The following is a 16,998-nucleotide window of genomic DNA, read 5'->3' as shown; positions in this document are numbered from 1 at the left end:
AAAGTATATATATGTATGTATAATGCATTTGCTGAGTGAATTCAAAATAAATAAACAGATTTAATAAAACATTCTGTAGAATCATGGACAATTTAACATGCTTGTATAAACCACTTTTTAAAACTTATTTCTAAATTCTCAATTCTGAATAAATACTCTAAAATCAACTTACTTGTTTCAACAAAACTTCATTGCAACCTCACTATTTCATAAATTATAATACTTAATTCCTTAAAATGTAATTTAAAGTGTGAGGGTTATAGAATATATATATAACAATATAACATATATTTTTTACAGCACACTCCTGAGTTCCAGACTTACCTTGTTTGGATTTATTTTGTTTTGTCACGGTACTTGAGAAGACATGGCTGAAGGGAGAGCCGAGAAAGGCACTGAGGAACAGATAAGTAACTTCCATTAATGGAAGGAAGGCCTTTGCCAACACAAAGTAAGTCAAACAGACTTTTATTTCATAGAAATGATAATCCACTGTTAAAGTTGGATTTTTTTGAAGAAGGGATAAGACCTGTAATGTCTGAAAGTGAAAGGCAAAGCACTGTGGATATGCGTAGATTTTATAACGATGTGAGATAAATGGAAGATGGGCTGTATGAATTAAAAAGGTTACAATGGCAGTGGCAACATTTAGAGGCATGCCTACATTATAAAATAGTGCCGAGAGGCCTGAGAGTTTTGCTTATGCCTACACAAGGGAATTCTCAACCTGAGTTGTTGAAGAAATGGCAGAGCCTTAACCTGGAACATAGCCGAAGTTATATGAAATTACTTATAGAACATTTTTCACTGCGGGAGAATGACTTAATCAAGAAAATAGAGGGTTTGCAGATGTACTTGGAGCGGGACTTTAATAATGAGCTATGTACATCAAAGCTAGAAGAAGTCTATTACAAAATTTCACTGTATGATAATAAGTTGGAACAAGTTAAAATGAAGAAAATTAGAAGAGATTATGAGGATTTCAAAAGGGGTGACGTGTTCACTTGGTCAAGAGATTTTATTAAAGAACAACAAGTATGCAGGAGGAATGAGTTGCAGGACAGAGCCCCTCAAAGAACTGTGCAAAAGGCATTATTGAATGAGACTGAGGTTAGTAGAGACAAAGTGAGAGAATATCATGGTAATTAAGACTTACATGAGAATACAGATATAAATAATCCATTGCTGCAGGGGTCAATACAGGTGACCAATCAGGTATTGGCTTCATCCAGTTCACTATCCACTAAGAATAATCAGAAGGAAGTGTCGAGTAATGACTTGGGTGCAATACCGAAAAGTGGTATGATGGAAGTGTTTTTTCCAGTGCTTCCACTTTGAATAAGGGAAGTAAGGAACAGGAAAGAAATAAGATCATTGAGAAGGGGGAGAAAAAGAAGGCAATCACATATAGAGGAGTGGTAAATGAAGATGATAAAGAATCTCTGGTCTTCAACCTCTCATCTTTCCCATTAACAGACAAGCATATTAACATCCTTAATAAGGGGCTGAAATTCATACCCACTAGAGGTATGGAAGACAATGAGACCATGTTAAGTCTGAGGTCATTTGGATGTGAAGTGATGTTGAAAAGTATGTATAAAAACAACAAGGAAACTGAGTTGGATCTCTTTAAGAAACCCAGTGGCTTTATCCCACAAAATAATGCAATGATGGACACATTTATTAACGTATGTGAACAATAAATTGCTGAGTATCTACAGAATAATAGAATAAGAAGTTATAATATTACGAAAGAAGAGAGAATGACCTTGAAAGAGTTAGAACAGAATACAGAATTAACCATCAGACCCGCTGATAAAGGAGGTGGGGTGGTTCTAATGGATAAAACTAAATACAACAAAGAAGTTATGATGCTACTACAGGATGTAACATCATATAAAGAAATCAACAAAAGTGAGTTGGAGAAAATTGAGATGAGAGTAAGATTATATTTGGAAGAACTCAGAGAATACAACTTGATTACAGTTGAACTACGTAATTATCTTCACATAGAGCATCCTTTGATTCCGGCCTTTAAGTGGCTCCCAAAGGTACATAAGGACTTACGTAAACCACCATTGAGGCCCACTGTAGCTGGAGTTGGGTAGATTACTGAACCAGCGTCAATTTATGTGGAACATCATATTAAAAGGGCCCTAGAAAAGGCACCAGCAGTTCTGAAAGACACCAAGATGTTTCTAGAGAAGATGAGTGGATATATCAGCATGAAAAGGGATAAGAAGAAATATATTATGATTAGTATGGACATTAAGAACCTATTTACCAGCATCCCTAATAGCTATGGAATAGCAGCACTAAGAAGTTTTTTATTGGACGAAGGCACATACGAAGAAAGGCAGGTCACAGTTTTGTGTGACCTAATGGAGATCATTTTGAACAACAATGTGTTCATGCTTGAAGGGAAATATTATATATAGCTATGTGGCGTAGGGATGGGAACAGCATGCACCAATAGCTATGCAAACATAGTTTTGGCGCATTGGGAAGATATAGTAATATATCAAGATAATCCATGGAAAGACTACCTGTAAGTATACCTAAGGTTTGTGGACGACATCTATATTATGTGGGAAGGTGATGCTGAGGAAGACAGGTTTCATACATATTTGGAGAACACTACGAACTTTTTAAGGTTCACTATGACCCAAAGTGATGTACAGATGGATTTCCTTGATGTACGAATCACGCAGGATGGAGAAGGGAAAATAGAAACTAGTCTCTATAGAAAAGATTGCTGGAAATTAGTATCCTACCAAGAAGTAGTATGCACGCAAGATATACTCATAAGAACATCATGAGGGGACAGTTCTTAAGAAAATCTAGGATACATTCGGACGACACAACTCTTGCCATGGCAATGGATGATATGTCGGAACATCTGAAGGCAAGAGGCTATAAAGAAGAAGAGGTGTTGAATATGAGACAACAAGTAGATTTGGAAAGGAACGAGAAAGGTAGACCATACTTAAGAGGGAAACAAGAGAATGTGAATCGAAATAAGTATCCGCACAAAGAACTGAAAAATGGTGCTGACTCATACAACAGACACAGAAGAAGTATGTAACATAGTGAAAAGGAATTGGAAGATACTCATGTCAAGTGATGAATGTAAAGAGGTTTTAGGAGAAGAACCTAAGTTCTGCTTCAGAAATGCAAAGAACTTAAAGCAAATTCTATGTAAAGATAATGAAACGGAATCACACACTACCTCAAGGAGAAAAGGAACTTTCCCATGTAGAAGGTGCACTATGTGTAGACATATATGTACGGACAGCTATTTCAAGCATCCAGTTACCAAAAATAGATATGTTAGTAACTTTTATGTGGATTGAACCACAAAGAATGTCATTTACTTAGCTACTTGCCTAGCATGTGACAATTTCTATGTCGGAAAAACGATACAACAGATGAAAGAGAGACTGTCCAAACACACTAGTGATATAAGACTTAAAGATATATTAGAGATAATGAAGGGCATAATTTTGTATTTAGAGTTTTACATATTATATATGTCTCACAGAGGGGGGGGGGTGATGTGAACAACAGACTTGAACAAGAAGAAATGCTCTGGATAGGGAAATTGAGAGCACTCCAAAAACATGGGCTTAATACAGCCTTCCCTTTGAAACCTGAAAGGGTGGAGATTGAAGAGACATCTATGACATGTTCCTCTGATGGGAGTGTACACAATGAAGCCAGTTGTCTATTGGTTGAAAGGTTTTTAAAAATCAGATACTTGAAAGATACAAGTTATGTGGACCTGAAGAAGGGTTGTTTGGAGTAACTCAAAAGAGCTTATCCATCTACAGTTTTATTGTTTTTATCTCTGCAAGCTGAATAAATGTGCTTATATTTTTAGCCATCTGTTTTGGAGAATGATTTTCATGCATATCCATTGAACTGCTGGTTTGTTGTTAAGTGGAATTGTCGGAATTATTTTCAGTGTTTTAACCACACTGAATTTTTACTTATGCTTCTGTTCGGCACTTGCCACATATGCTGAAGGCACATTGGAATTAGATATCGCCTGGCCTTGGCCTTGTTTATTGTGCTGTTTGCTGGATTTTTGATATATATATATATATATATATATATATATATATATATATATATATATATATATATATATATATATATATATATATATATATATATATATATGAAAACACAGATGTACATACAGATATGTATATATATATATATATATATATATATATATATACATATACACATATATACACAAAAAAATAAATATATATATATATATATATATATATATATATATATATATATGTTACTGTAAATATACACATGTACATACCTAGGTTACGTTACAACAATTATGGGTAACATATGTTCAGACCGGGCATATGTTAGTGGGAGGTCCAATAAACAAACGTCTACCTCCCACACCCACCCAGCTAGGCCGGTGAGACATACAGACATGCAATAAAGGTAAATACACCGCTGCTTTCCAGATCACCTGCAGGAAACTACCAGTGCGAGAGATCTGATAGGGCTACACTTTAAACATGGATCACGGGGTCCCTTGTGGGACAATAAAAATTTCCCTTTTAGGCATACCTGTGATGATTGACGCGATCAGGATGTAGCTGTACACGGAACAGTACGTTGTGCAAGTCTGATAACACATGGGGTTGACAAAACATACGACATGTGTCTCGATACGGGGAGATTGGGCAGTGTGTAGTGGTGTGTTCATACCCCAGCTGCGCTCAGAGTAAGGATGAGTGCTGTAGAGGGGTGTCAGGTAGGGGAATCATGGGTATGCAATCATGGGCCTATGTGTGCAGGTGTTGGTTGGCAGAGATGTATTAGGCCTGCCCCGTGGAAGTAATTAATATTCCTATGTGGGTATAGCAGACGCCCATACCTCCCAAACCTTAAGAGCACATCTACTGGATAGTCTGTAAACTATTGGGGGAACACATAGGGACTATATCAGTGAACTGTACCCGATTATCATGGACGTCCGTGATTATGAATCAGAATCTAACACAGTCCCAACTAAACCCTTCCAGAACTAGTGATATTAGGTGGACAGGTGGCGGAATACACGTAATGACTGATGACAACATGTATGAGTCATAAACAGCATGTACCTCGGCAAATGTGTATGAATACATATGCTCTGGGACTGTCAATGTGTCAGGTTAATAGTACCAATCATCTACATGTGTCCCTGAGGGTGTTATGCAGTGTCCATTATTTAGTGTTCATTCTCCCCCATTCATATGTGAGGTCTGCTAGTGACGGAAAGTGCATATTCCACCGACTACCTTAGGTAGATGATAGCATAATAAGTTAGGGTGACCACCTGTTCACCTTTGCGAAGGACACTCCCCTTTGGGCAGTTGTGTCCTGCAAAATAAATGTTATTATGGCACATGGCCTGTGATTTAGGGCAAAGAATCCATATATTGTCTGTAGTGGTTGCATAGAACGATTATGTTGTATCTGAAACACCTAGATGTTATAGGAAACAGTATTAGCAACTATATTGCTACAAGAATAACCTTTTATTTAGGCAGAATGGTGAAGTAGTCTATTTTCTACTGGCTGTGGGTATGTGTTGCCTGCCAAATTTGACATCTCTACATATAGGTCCCATAGGGCTGCCACCTTTCAAAATGGCCAAAATGGGACCTGCTCCTTAGAAATGTCAGACGTACCAGGTCAGAACATACCTACAGCCGTGCATAGTACAGAACTATATGTATTTGCACAAATAAAAGCTTAGTCTAGTAGCAGTCCACTTGCTTATGCTACTTCACATAACATATAGAAGTGTCATATATACAATAACTGTTACATGCAACTATTACAGAAACGCAGAATATAATATTGTCCTGTAATCAGGACATTTGCTATGTCTTGATTATTTTCGCATGACACATACGCCTAATGAGGGACTGTCCCACGCAAAGTGGGACAGGTGTTAATCCTAAAGTCCCACCTTGGCCAATTTAAAAGGTGGCAAACCTAAAATAGGTAAGCGGTAGCATGACCCAGCAGATGGATATGGGTCCCAAAACACATTTACTTGTCTGCATTGCAGAGTATCGGTTCCCATGTATCAGCCAGATGGGAGCAGATTGTATGAGGAACACGCATATAATATGATTAACTCACTGGACAGGCCGCCGATTCCGTACAGTCGAACACCATGCCGTCACCTAATGGTCAGCCATACCCAATACTGTAGTCATGTAGTCTGATGTAATAGGCATCACAAGGGATCGCTCCCACCCAGCGTGAGTGACACATGCAAGCACCAATGTCGGTGCATGTGCAAGTGAGGGAGCGAGTGGGTGTAAGCGTGTTTGGCTACCAGTATGCGAGTATTGCACTGGTAAAGAAATGTGGAGGCTAACCAAGTGTAAGAAGTTGTAACCAGAGGTTAGCAGTACTTAACACTGCACAAACCCACGCACAACCACTCCCAACTGCTTCAATGTGCCTTACTCCCTCCGTATCCAATGGGCTTGTTCTGCCCGCAAACAAATAACCGTCCTTTCCAAGTGTTGGTAGCAACACCCTGCGGACACAGCTAATGTGAATTACCAATACACCATGGCAAATATACAGACAATAGACAGTACCACACACATACAATATAGCACAGTCATCCAACAGTATAGCAATGTACCGGCAGATATGTCTGGACCACTGGTGTTTGCAGACCTGGCCGTCTTGTGTTTACATGTGTGAGCATGCCCAGTATGACCATTCTGCATGTTGTTGACTGACATTGCTGTCATACCTTCATGTGTTTGAGCATGCCCAGTATGGCCAACTGTATCGCATGTGTTACATGTCCAGGTAGTCTGTACTGTGGTGCTGACCTCTGCATTGTACACTGACAGGTGGCATGCTGTGTCTGCAGGATATCCATCAGTCATGTGGCATTGACTGTTGCTACATTTCTGCACAGCATGGGTGGATATCCGACTGTATCCACATTCCTACACAGCACCGGGGGGGGGGTGCACCTGACTGTTGCTATATGTGTACGTTGGAAGGGGGGCACACCTGACACTTGTACACTTTTGCTTTATTCTGTACTGGTATGTCAGGTACTCCATTTCAGTGTGTAGACCTACCTATTGTGCTGGCTAGAGGCATACCAGTGTACTCCAGATCTTAGCTTTAATTACCAACATATTAGTTTCAGACGTCCTAGCCTTCACAACCTACATCCAACTGCCTGGCCTGCTGTAGTCTGTCTGTGCGGGTCTGTGGGGGGAGGGTCATCCATTGGGCATATTCAGAGGCCATAGTGCAGCATTTGTCTGTGTTGGTCTACACCTGTCCAGCTGGTTGAGACTTGTGTGGGCTGTATGGACACACATGATGCTCAGCCCATTACCCGCAGTGGGTTATGACACCCTGTGTACTACTAACTACTATGGTGACCTCCATATGTGCTACAGATGTCATGGTGCCACAATGGCTGTCAACTGTCTGCTGCCTTAACATTCGGCCACCAAATTCCTTTGCATGCTCACATCCATACCATAGCTACAGATACCAACACATTCTAATACAACTGACAATAGGTAGGTTGATTGACTTACCATGAGGGTGTGCCAGACCTGAGGATGGTGCTGGAGGACTGCTTATGTTGGATGGACATAGTGCACTTCCTGTACATGGCTGAGCACAGGTAGTGTCATGTTTGGCATCCTTTTTACTGTCTGTGTGAGCCAGAGAAGGTAACATTCCCTGGGTCCCTACTGTGTCAGTGCATATGCTATGCGTTGCCTCTTTGCCAAGGCCAAGTCATACTGGGCACGCCTCCTTCTGCATACTGGGTCTGGCTCAGGTTGTTCCTCCCCCGAGTCACTTTGTGCCTGTACAGGCCTTGGCATTGGTGGGGGGCTGTGTGGCCCTGCCCCATGCTGTTCCTGCTGCAGCTGTTTCCGCAGGATCATATTGTGTAGCATAGCACATGCCATAACAATTTGGGTGCATGTAGTTGGTGAATAATGCAAGGCTCCACTGGATGTGCCCAGACACTGGAACCGTGACCGGAGCATCCCAAACACACACTCTATTATATGTCTGGCCTGTGTGTGCCTCATTATGGCGTCATTGTTCAGGTGTGTGTGTGCATTTCTGATGGGTGTTATCAGCCACGGCTCAAGTGGGTACCCAGCATCCCCCACTAGTGACCATAGGGGATGTCCATATTGGCAAAGCTGTGGTACAGCTGCATCAGATGCCATATATTGGAATCATCATAGCTTCCAGTGCAGCCAGCACACGCATTCAGTATAATGCCCTGGGCATCGCATACAACCTGGCAGTTGATGGAGGGAATGCCCCTGCAGTTAATGTAGGCCCTACCCTGCTCACCGGGTGGTGCTTTGATGCATACGTGTGTGCAGGCTATAGCACCCACTACCCCAGGGTAGTCTGCCATTTGGTGGAAGAAACGCATATTGCTGGTAAACACCTCACGTGTTGAGGAAATGTATGTGCTCACTGGCATGTGATGAAATGGCATCCAGGAACTGGTGGAATATCCTGGATGCAGATGCCTGAGAGATCCCCATTATATCCCCAGTTGTGCTTTGGGAAGTACCTGTGGCTAGTATACCTAGGCTTACACATACCTTGGTATCCACTGGGATGGGTTCTCCTCGGCCTGTTCGATGTGTCAGGTGTGGCCGGCACTGCTCAACAATCTGCTGTAGGAGGTTTCTGTCCACCCCATAGCGCTCCACTATCTTCAGCTCATGTAGCCCCTGGTAGGTTACCCTGGGTCTGTACAGTCTTCTCTGTCTCCTCACTGAGGGTTGTTCGGCAGCATTCACATCCTCACCACCCTCAGCCTCCTGCACGTTAGTCTATGTTGCCTGCTGCAGCCCTTCTCATTTCGTAGGATTGTTTGTTAAAATTTCCCCGCATGTATACACCGGTGGTGTAGAGTGTGGAAAATCCTGAGGGGATGGTGCTTGCTCACTTTATCGTAGTGTTCTGGGCTGGGCTGGTCTGCTGGGCCTGTAATCTGCTGATTCTGATAAATATCACCTGTTTGCCCAGCTTGTTCACCTTGACTACTCTCCTACTGCTGTTGTCCCTCCCAATTGCACTAGACAGGTATAGACACACACCTAGCTTAGGCATGCTAAGCTAGGAGCAATCCCGAGACACAGGTCTCCAATCTACGTACAGTATGCCTGACACCCCCCCCCTTGCTTTCACCTATATTCGAGTCCTGCACCCAGCTATCTATACACATACACTCTTGGGACCTGCATCACACCCTGGGGATAAACGGGATTCACTATTTTCCACCTCGTTTGCATAGTATTGTCTTCTAATGCATAGTTACATGACCCATACTGAGCCTCCCCAAAAATAACCACTGCTTACTGTCACGCAGACCCGCACACAACTGGTTAAAAGCACCTTACTATCACCGTATTCAATGTCCCTTGTTCTTCCCAGCAACAAAACAACCGGCCTCTGCATGGCTCGAAACCGGGACCCTGCACACCACAGACAATGTGCTTTACCACTAAGCCATGGCAGATATACATACATCTGAGGTTATCACGTACAGATCATCCAGCACAGGCAATCAACAGTATAGGACATGTATTCCATCATGTACATTTATGTGTGCTAATGTCCACACACACACACATATATATATATATATATATATATATATATATATATATATATATATATATATATATATATATATATATATATATATATACACACACATATAGATATACACACACATATGTATATATGGAATATATATCTGAACAGTGGACCACATGACACCAAAGCATTAGATAAGAATGAAAAGGAAACCACATGCACCTCCAGCATTATGTACTGGTGTTAATATCAAGGCAAGTGTGTTTCTGTGCATAACATGGGTTCAGACTATATTAAGGGTAAGATTAGGGCTGCTGACATTACACACCAGACCTATTGCCGAATGTATGTGTATGTCTTGCAACCCAGTCTCTTGGCTGATTGTGACATTTATGGCCACTATATAGGAAAACAACAAAACAAGCTCCTCAGCACATCCAGTAGCTAGCCACTCACAGACACCAACACATATGATATGACTGCCAAACACACACACACCTGTCATGCCTTGAAATAAAACACCTAGATGTCTATTCTATCACACTACAGCATTATGCAGTTACAGAATGCGCTACCGAGATTACTGGGTCACATCACTCCCAGAAGTGTACTTCTAGGTGGGTGACATCATCAGCAATGGCAAAGTTGGCGATAGGGATTGTATGGAGTGTGAGCAGTCTAAAAGCATTATTCTGTCCCCAGGCAGACGGAGACACACACACACACACACACACACACACACACACACACACACACACACACACAGAGTTAGCATGGCTGGGATTAGAACATCGACCTAACTACCTTATCACACTACAGCATTACGCAGTTACAGAACGCGCTACCGAGATTACTGGGACACAGCACTCCCAGAGGTGTACTTCTAGGTGGGTGACATCATCAGCAATGGCAAAGTTGGCGATAGGGATTGTATGGAGTGTGAGCAGTCTAAAAGCATTATTCTGTCCCCAGGCAGATGGAGACACACACACACACAGTTGGCATGGCTGAGATTAGAACACCGACCTAACTACCTTATCACACTACAGCATTACGCAGTTACAGAACACGCTACTGAGATTACTGGGACACAGCACTCCCAGAGGTGTATTTGTAGATGGGTGACATCATCGCCCTTGCTAACAGTGGGTATAAGAAATGTATAAAGTGTGGCCAGTCTAAAAGCAATTTAGAGTCCACCGGCAAATGGGGACAGACATATACACACACACACACACACACACACACACACACACACACACACACCAGTGTCGGGTACGGAACAACTGCCTATTTACAGATTACTATTATAATACTACTTATATACGAATCGCGCCACACAGACTACACATGTCAAGGCTGTCATTATGACCATCTGGGAATGCGGACATCAACAGGGATGCTGGCAGTTAAGATGTACGTACCTGTGAACCTGTGTGTTTAAAGTATGAATCCATCCTGACCTGGAGTATGCCCATCTGTGGAAAGAACGACTACTACCACTATACAGGGTTACAATGGCCATGCCCATACACAGAGTTACATAACCAACAGAAGGTGTCACTGGGCATGCTCACACACTTAGTAGCACAGGGCTGTTCGGAATGCACTGTATCCATCTACACAAGGTTATACTGGGTATGCTCATACACTTAGTAGCACAGGGCTGTTCGAAATGCACTATGTGTCCATCTACGCAAGGATATACTGGGCATGCTCATACACTTAGTAGCACATGGGGCATGCTCACACAGTAGCACAGGGCTGATCGGAATGCACTACTATGTGTCCATCTACACAAGGATATACTGGGCATGCTCATACTCCTAATAGCACAGGGCTGACTGGGATGCACAGTGGCCATGCTATTACAGGTAGACATAAATAACACATTGTAATGGGCTCTGGTGTTGGTAGTTGTCATTGTTAGCGGGAACGCTGCTCTACATATATTTGACACCGGTCTTTAACAAATCAGCTGTCATTCTGGGATAACATGGCTGACAGTAGGCAGGCCTTTGACACATATCACATGCATCCATGTGGATATTACCCAAGTCACATCTGCCAACACAGTGCCATTCCAAGGCAAATATCCTAAACACAGGTTATCGCCCATACACCTACAGGACAACTGCATTGTTTTCTTATGATAACCAGTGCTAAATGTGTAGCGTCCATATTCACAGCTGGCCACTGTAGATCCAACAATGGGGAGTACTGACATCTGTGCAATGAAGAACACCTGTATGATGTCTCTGTAGTGCACAATAGCACTACCACCATATACCTCAGAACCTAGCACCACCACCATATACCTCAAAACCAGACATGTGGGCCATAACACAGGTACAGACTGCTCCAGGTGGTACACCCACATACATAAAGGCCACTCACATGTACTGACCGGTCCCCCCATGAAAGGCATTACAGATGAGCCATGTGCAGGGCACAGTGGTCACATGCTGCATTCTAGGATGTAAACTGCAAACACCACCATGCCCTTGGACCACCACCACGCAACCATACATGTATGACAGACGAGTATGCCACCATGTGACCCTTGACGTGTGTACTGTACTAAGCTCTACATCAACTGTAGACAGTAACCAAGTAAATGTGGAAGAACACTTGAAAAACCAATAATCCAAAAAAGTATGTGCTCAAAACCATAAACGGAGAACTCCGAGGCTATATTAAACCACGTTTATTCCAAAATGGAACACAAACAAGCGATGGACAAACCAATTACATAAATGCCTTCTCAGTCCCAATATGCGTTTTCGTCTTATTTCATAGACTTCATCAGATGACCAGTGCATAACCTTGATATCAATTTATATTGTTCATTAATTAACCAACCAATACATTCCTTTATTTAACTTTTAAACCACCCAGTAGGAATCTTACCTAATTAATATTAATATTAAAACACCATAATATATTTTAATTTATATATGTTTTATTTATTGTGGGTAACATATTTTATATATGATAAACTTTTTAAATATGTATTTAATCATTTAAATGGTGTTTTAATTGTGAAGAAATATTAAAATTAACTTAGACAGCATCGTGTAGGTGCACAGTACTGTAATGATGATTTGCACATAGGCAGGGTTCCTAAGCACTCCAATAGCAACAGTGTGCGAGTGTGTGTTACTGTGTCAGTGAAGGTGTGTGTGTGTGTGTGTGTGTGTGTGTGTGTGTGTGTGTGTGTGTGTGTGTGTGTGTATGTGTATTACAGTGTTAATGAATACATGTGTGTCAGTTGAACTTTTACTATACACTGCAGCTTGTGGTTCCTGTTATCGGAGTTTGTCTAGTTTCCTTGGTGGAAGTGGCAACATGTGTGTCAATACCTGAGTGTGTGGGTGCAGTTGTGTGTTGGCATCCTATCATGGGAACGTGTATTACTGATTCCTATTGAGGCATCACACTTCCCACTGGCCTCTACCCTTGTAATCAGCTAGACCACTCTCTTACCTCACCACTCCATGTAACTGTACCTGTGATGTCACCCTTTATGGATGTCACATCTGTGGCCACAGTAGCTTAATACACAGCTATCATGCTCTTGGAACAGTAGACATGTTTGCAATGTGGGACATTCTCACTGGTATGTGGCAGCTACATGGTGCATGCTGGTATATTCATACATACCTGTGAGTAGTCCACATTGACATATGGGTTAACTGCAAACACTGACATCCACCAGCACATGCAATTAGACCTGAAGAAGGACAGCAGAACAACATGACCAATATGCATTTACTGTTGTTACACAGCACACATACTGTTAACAGTATTGTACACCTGTACTACATGGTATATCTACTCACTGTCAACAGTCGTCAACATTTGTAAACTACACATATTCTAGTCTGTTCACCCTGTGCATCAGACCATATGAGCATGTCCCTGCACCGATGGTGTGGATGTCAGGGATGCGGCACAGGCATCATCATATGCACAGGGTCTTAATGTTTGCCAGAGGCCTAGGCTGCACCATTGGATGACATCATATGTGTGGGTTTGGGCCTTTGATCTAATTGAGCTTGTGTGGATGTTATGCATGTGTGTGTTGCAGTGCCCTACATATGTATCCAGTGTGCGCGTGTATGTCTCCACACAGTTTTTCCATGTATCTGGCCTACACAGGGGTATTACTGACAGCTGCAAACTGTACAGGCGAGGTTTTACAGTTCACGGTGTCCGGCCATGGACATGTGACTTGTGCCTGCCAGGGGTTGCACGGGCACTACCAGACAGAGGTGCAGATTGGGTACTGTCTGATGTCACTAGTCCACTGGAACCGTGTCCCTGTTGGGACCGTCTCAGGTCACATGCACGTGGGCTGCTGTGTCATGGTGTGGACAGCACAGTACCAGATGCACTGCTGCTGCTACTGCCACTATGGGAGCAGGTATGTGAGGTAGCTCATACATGTAGACATGACACAGGTGATGTAGCAGGCCTACATCCATGTACCCGACACCTCACTCCTACCAGATGTTCCAACACAGACAGCTTACGCTCGCGTATTATCATGCCACGGTCAAGGACTCCAACCATGTCACTCAACCATCTATCCAAAGCATCAGCAATCTGCTGTTGAGCATTTACCATTGCCTGGATGCTGTTGTTTAAAGAACGGACAGCATCCCTCTGTAGCCTCTGATCTTCTCTGTTGCGCCATTCAGCACGTGCCTGTGCCTCCATTACAGCCTGAAACATGTGTCTGGTGACACCAGCTGCTGTGCTCTATCGTGCAGGAGCATGTTGGCCAGAGGTCCTCCTACGAGCAGCACTGGCCACGTGCCTGTGTGGGGCACCACCAGTAGTTTTGGCTGACACCATGGTGTGCAGGCACACCTTCCGTAGTCCCCACACTTTCCTGTTCCAAGCTACCACGCGCCAACTGTCCTTCCTCTATGGCCACTGGTGATAGGATGTGTGCAGGTATGGGATCTGTATGTGGGGATGAGGTGGATATAGATGGAATGGCAACCAATGACACAGTTTCAGCCCCTAAAAACTCTGCCTGTGACCCAGTCATAAGTTCATCATCACTGCTAGAGTCTGTGGGGACACTAACATCTGATGTACCGCAGGAGGGCAATGCACCTACATTACCTGTGAGGGCAGACAAGAACTGTACATTACAATCTATACAATAGACACACACACACATATGTGATATGACAGAAGGCATGCAAAATGCATGTGATATGGCAGATGGCATGCAGCGTAGACAATAGTGGTAGTTATACATCCCTAGGTTGCACACAGCATGCATGTGTGATAGCAGACGGCATGAAAATTACACAATCATAGTAGTGGATAGCATACATCCCTGTGTTACACCATATGGACCAGCACAGGTTAACAGTACAGCTCCCTGATGTGTGGCATATGACCTTGATAATCACATGTAGTATGACATGTGATCTGCTGACGTATGCAATGACATGCATACATGTTTAACACAATGTTGTCCTGTCGAATATACAGTGGGGCAATGGTGTACCAATTTAGTGTTGTCTGTCCACCCTACAGATATACTGCAAATTTAGCTGATGTGCATGGCCATTACAGGGAATCATGAGGAGTCTCGAGTGCTATACAGTGTGAGTTACAGACAGGGTTCATAGCCATGACTGTGTTCAGATACAATACATATATACTGTGGAATGTGACCCACGTCACTGAGGTGTATACACACTAAACCATGATATGGAAGTTGTGACACAGGTCACTGATGGGTATACGGATGACACCCCTGCACATCTGCAACCATATTGCTGCAGCCTGGCAACTATGGGCAGACATGGAGAACACGTCGGTACACCATGTCCCACATGACATCTGAGTACCACACACACACACACACACACACACACACACACACACACACACACACACACACACACACACACACACGCGAGGAGCTAGTATGGCATTTATGTCCATCACCAGCAAAGGGAATGTACTGTATCTATGGCCCGATGTAGAAACTGTACAGGTAACTGCTGTCATGTTGCAACAACCTCAAGATGTTCAACACATCCTTGTGATGGATTGATGTTACACCTACACAAGATGTGCACAGGCCTGTAGGATGTCTAGCATTCCACAACTACATTATGGCCGTTATATAAAGGCCATGGCCGAACCATGTGTAGCCATTGTACGACAGGGTTTACACACAAGCACAACTCTTCTAGTGTGTGTGTTGCTCCATGTCTCTGGCCATCCTCCATGGTCATGTGTGTACATGTGTTGTCCAAATTATAGTGATGGGCATCTATTTCACATGTCTGTGTTGTTCCATATGACATATATGCTCCACTGACAACAGGGTTATGCAGATAAAGGGTGGCATGTGGGATATGTTTTCAGGTTAGGTAGGCAGTGTAGCATCCAGGTCAATAGATGTAATGGACATGTCAAGATAGCACATCACAGTGTGTGACATTCATAACAGGGCTATGATCCACACCAGTGAAACCTGTGTGCTGGCTATACTCCAGCCCCCTGTGTAGTACTGTTTGTATTCCACCACATGTGTAGATGTATGTTCCTAAAGTGAACAGCACCTCCACCATTGTATGCACAGCTGTCAACACATCTGGCAATAAAGTTTGTGAGGATTCATGTAGGTGAGATGATTCACATAGTTTGCAAGTGTGGCACATGGATAGTCATTGTGATGCATTGCAAGTCTGACCTGTATATTGTGACAGGACCATACATTATGTGTACATGTTGTGAATGGCCACATGGCAGATAGATTTGTGCATTACGGTTCCTGATAAATAATAACACTCTCACCTGCAATGGGCTGCTGTCACCACAGAACACCAGAGGTACCTAAATAGGAGTAACACAGCAGTATGAGCATAATCCACCCCTGTATAAAGGTTAAAGGGAGCAATGTGCATAACACATACACCAGTACATTAGACTATACTATGGTGTATGCACATGTGTGCATACACAGAGTAGCATACTATAGTATGCGGCATGTGTGTATACATGCCTTGCATATGATATTACATTACATACTGTACAGTGACACATGCAGATATATGGAATATAGTTGTTATAGGTGCAGTACTGACTTACCAGGCAACTCCAGGCTCAGTGGTTGAGAGAAACCCACCTCCACAATACTGGCTAAGGCTTGTGGATGTGGTTCTGCAGGTTCCCCAGGTTGGCCAGTAGCTCCTCGATACGTGTGAGTTGGGGCTGGGTTTGTGGTCCACCATGTGTTGAACCTTGTTCCCTGGCGACTGCATTCGCATGCTGTTTCGCCCATCTAATGAGGTCTGT

The sequence above is a fragment of the Protopterus annectens genome, chromosome 15.part0, assembly GCF_019279795.1.
Source record: "Protopterus annectens isolate FY-2018-M chromosome 15.part0, PAN1.0, whole genome shotgun sequence".
Taxonomy (NCBI): Eukaryota; Metazoa; Chordata; order Ceratodontiformes; family Protopteridae; genus Protopterus; species Protopterus annectens.
The sequence above is the reverse complement of the archived record's forward strand: the minus strand, read 5'-3'. Positions refer to the sequence as shown.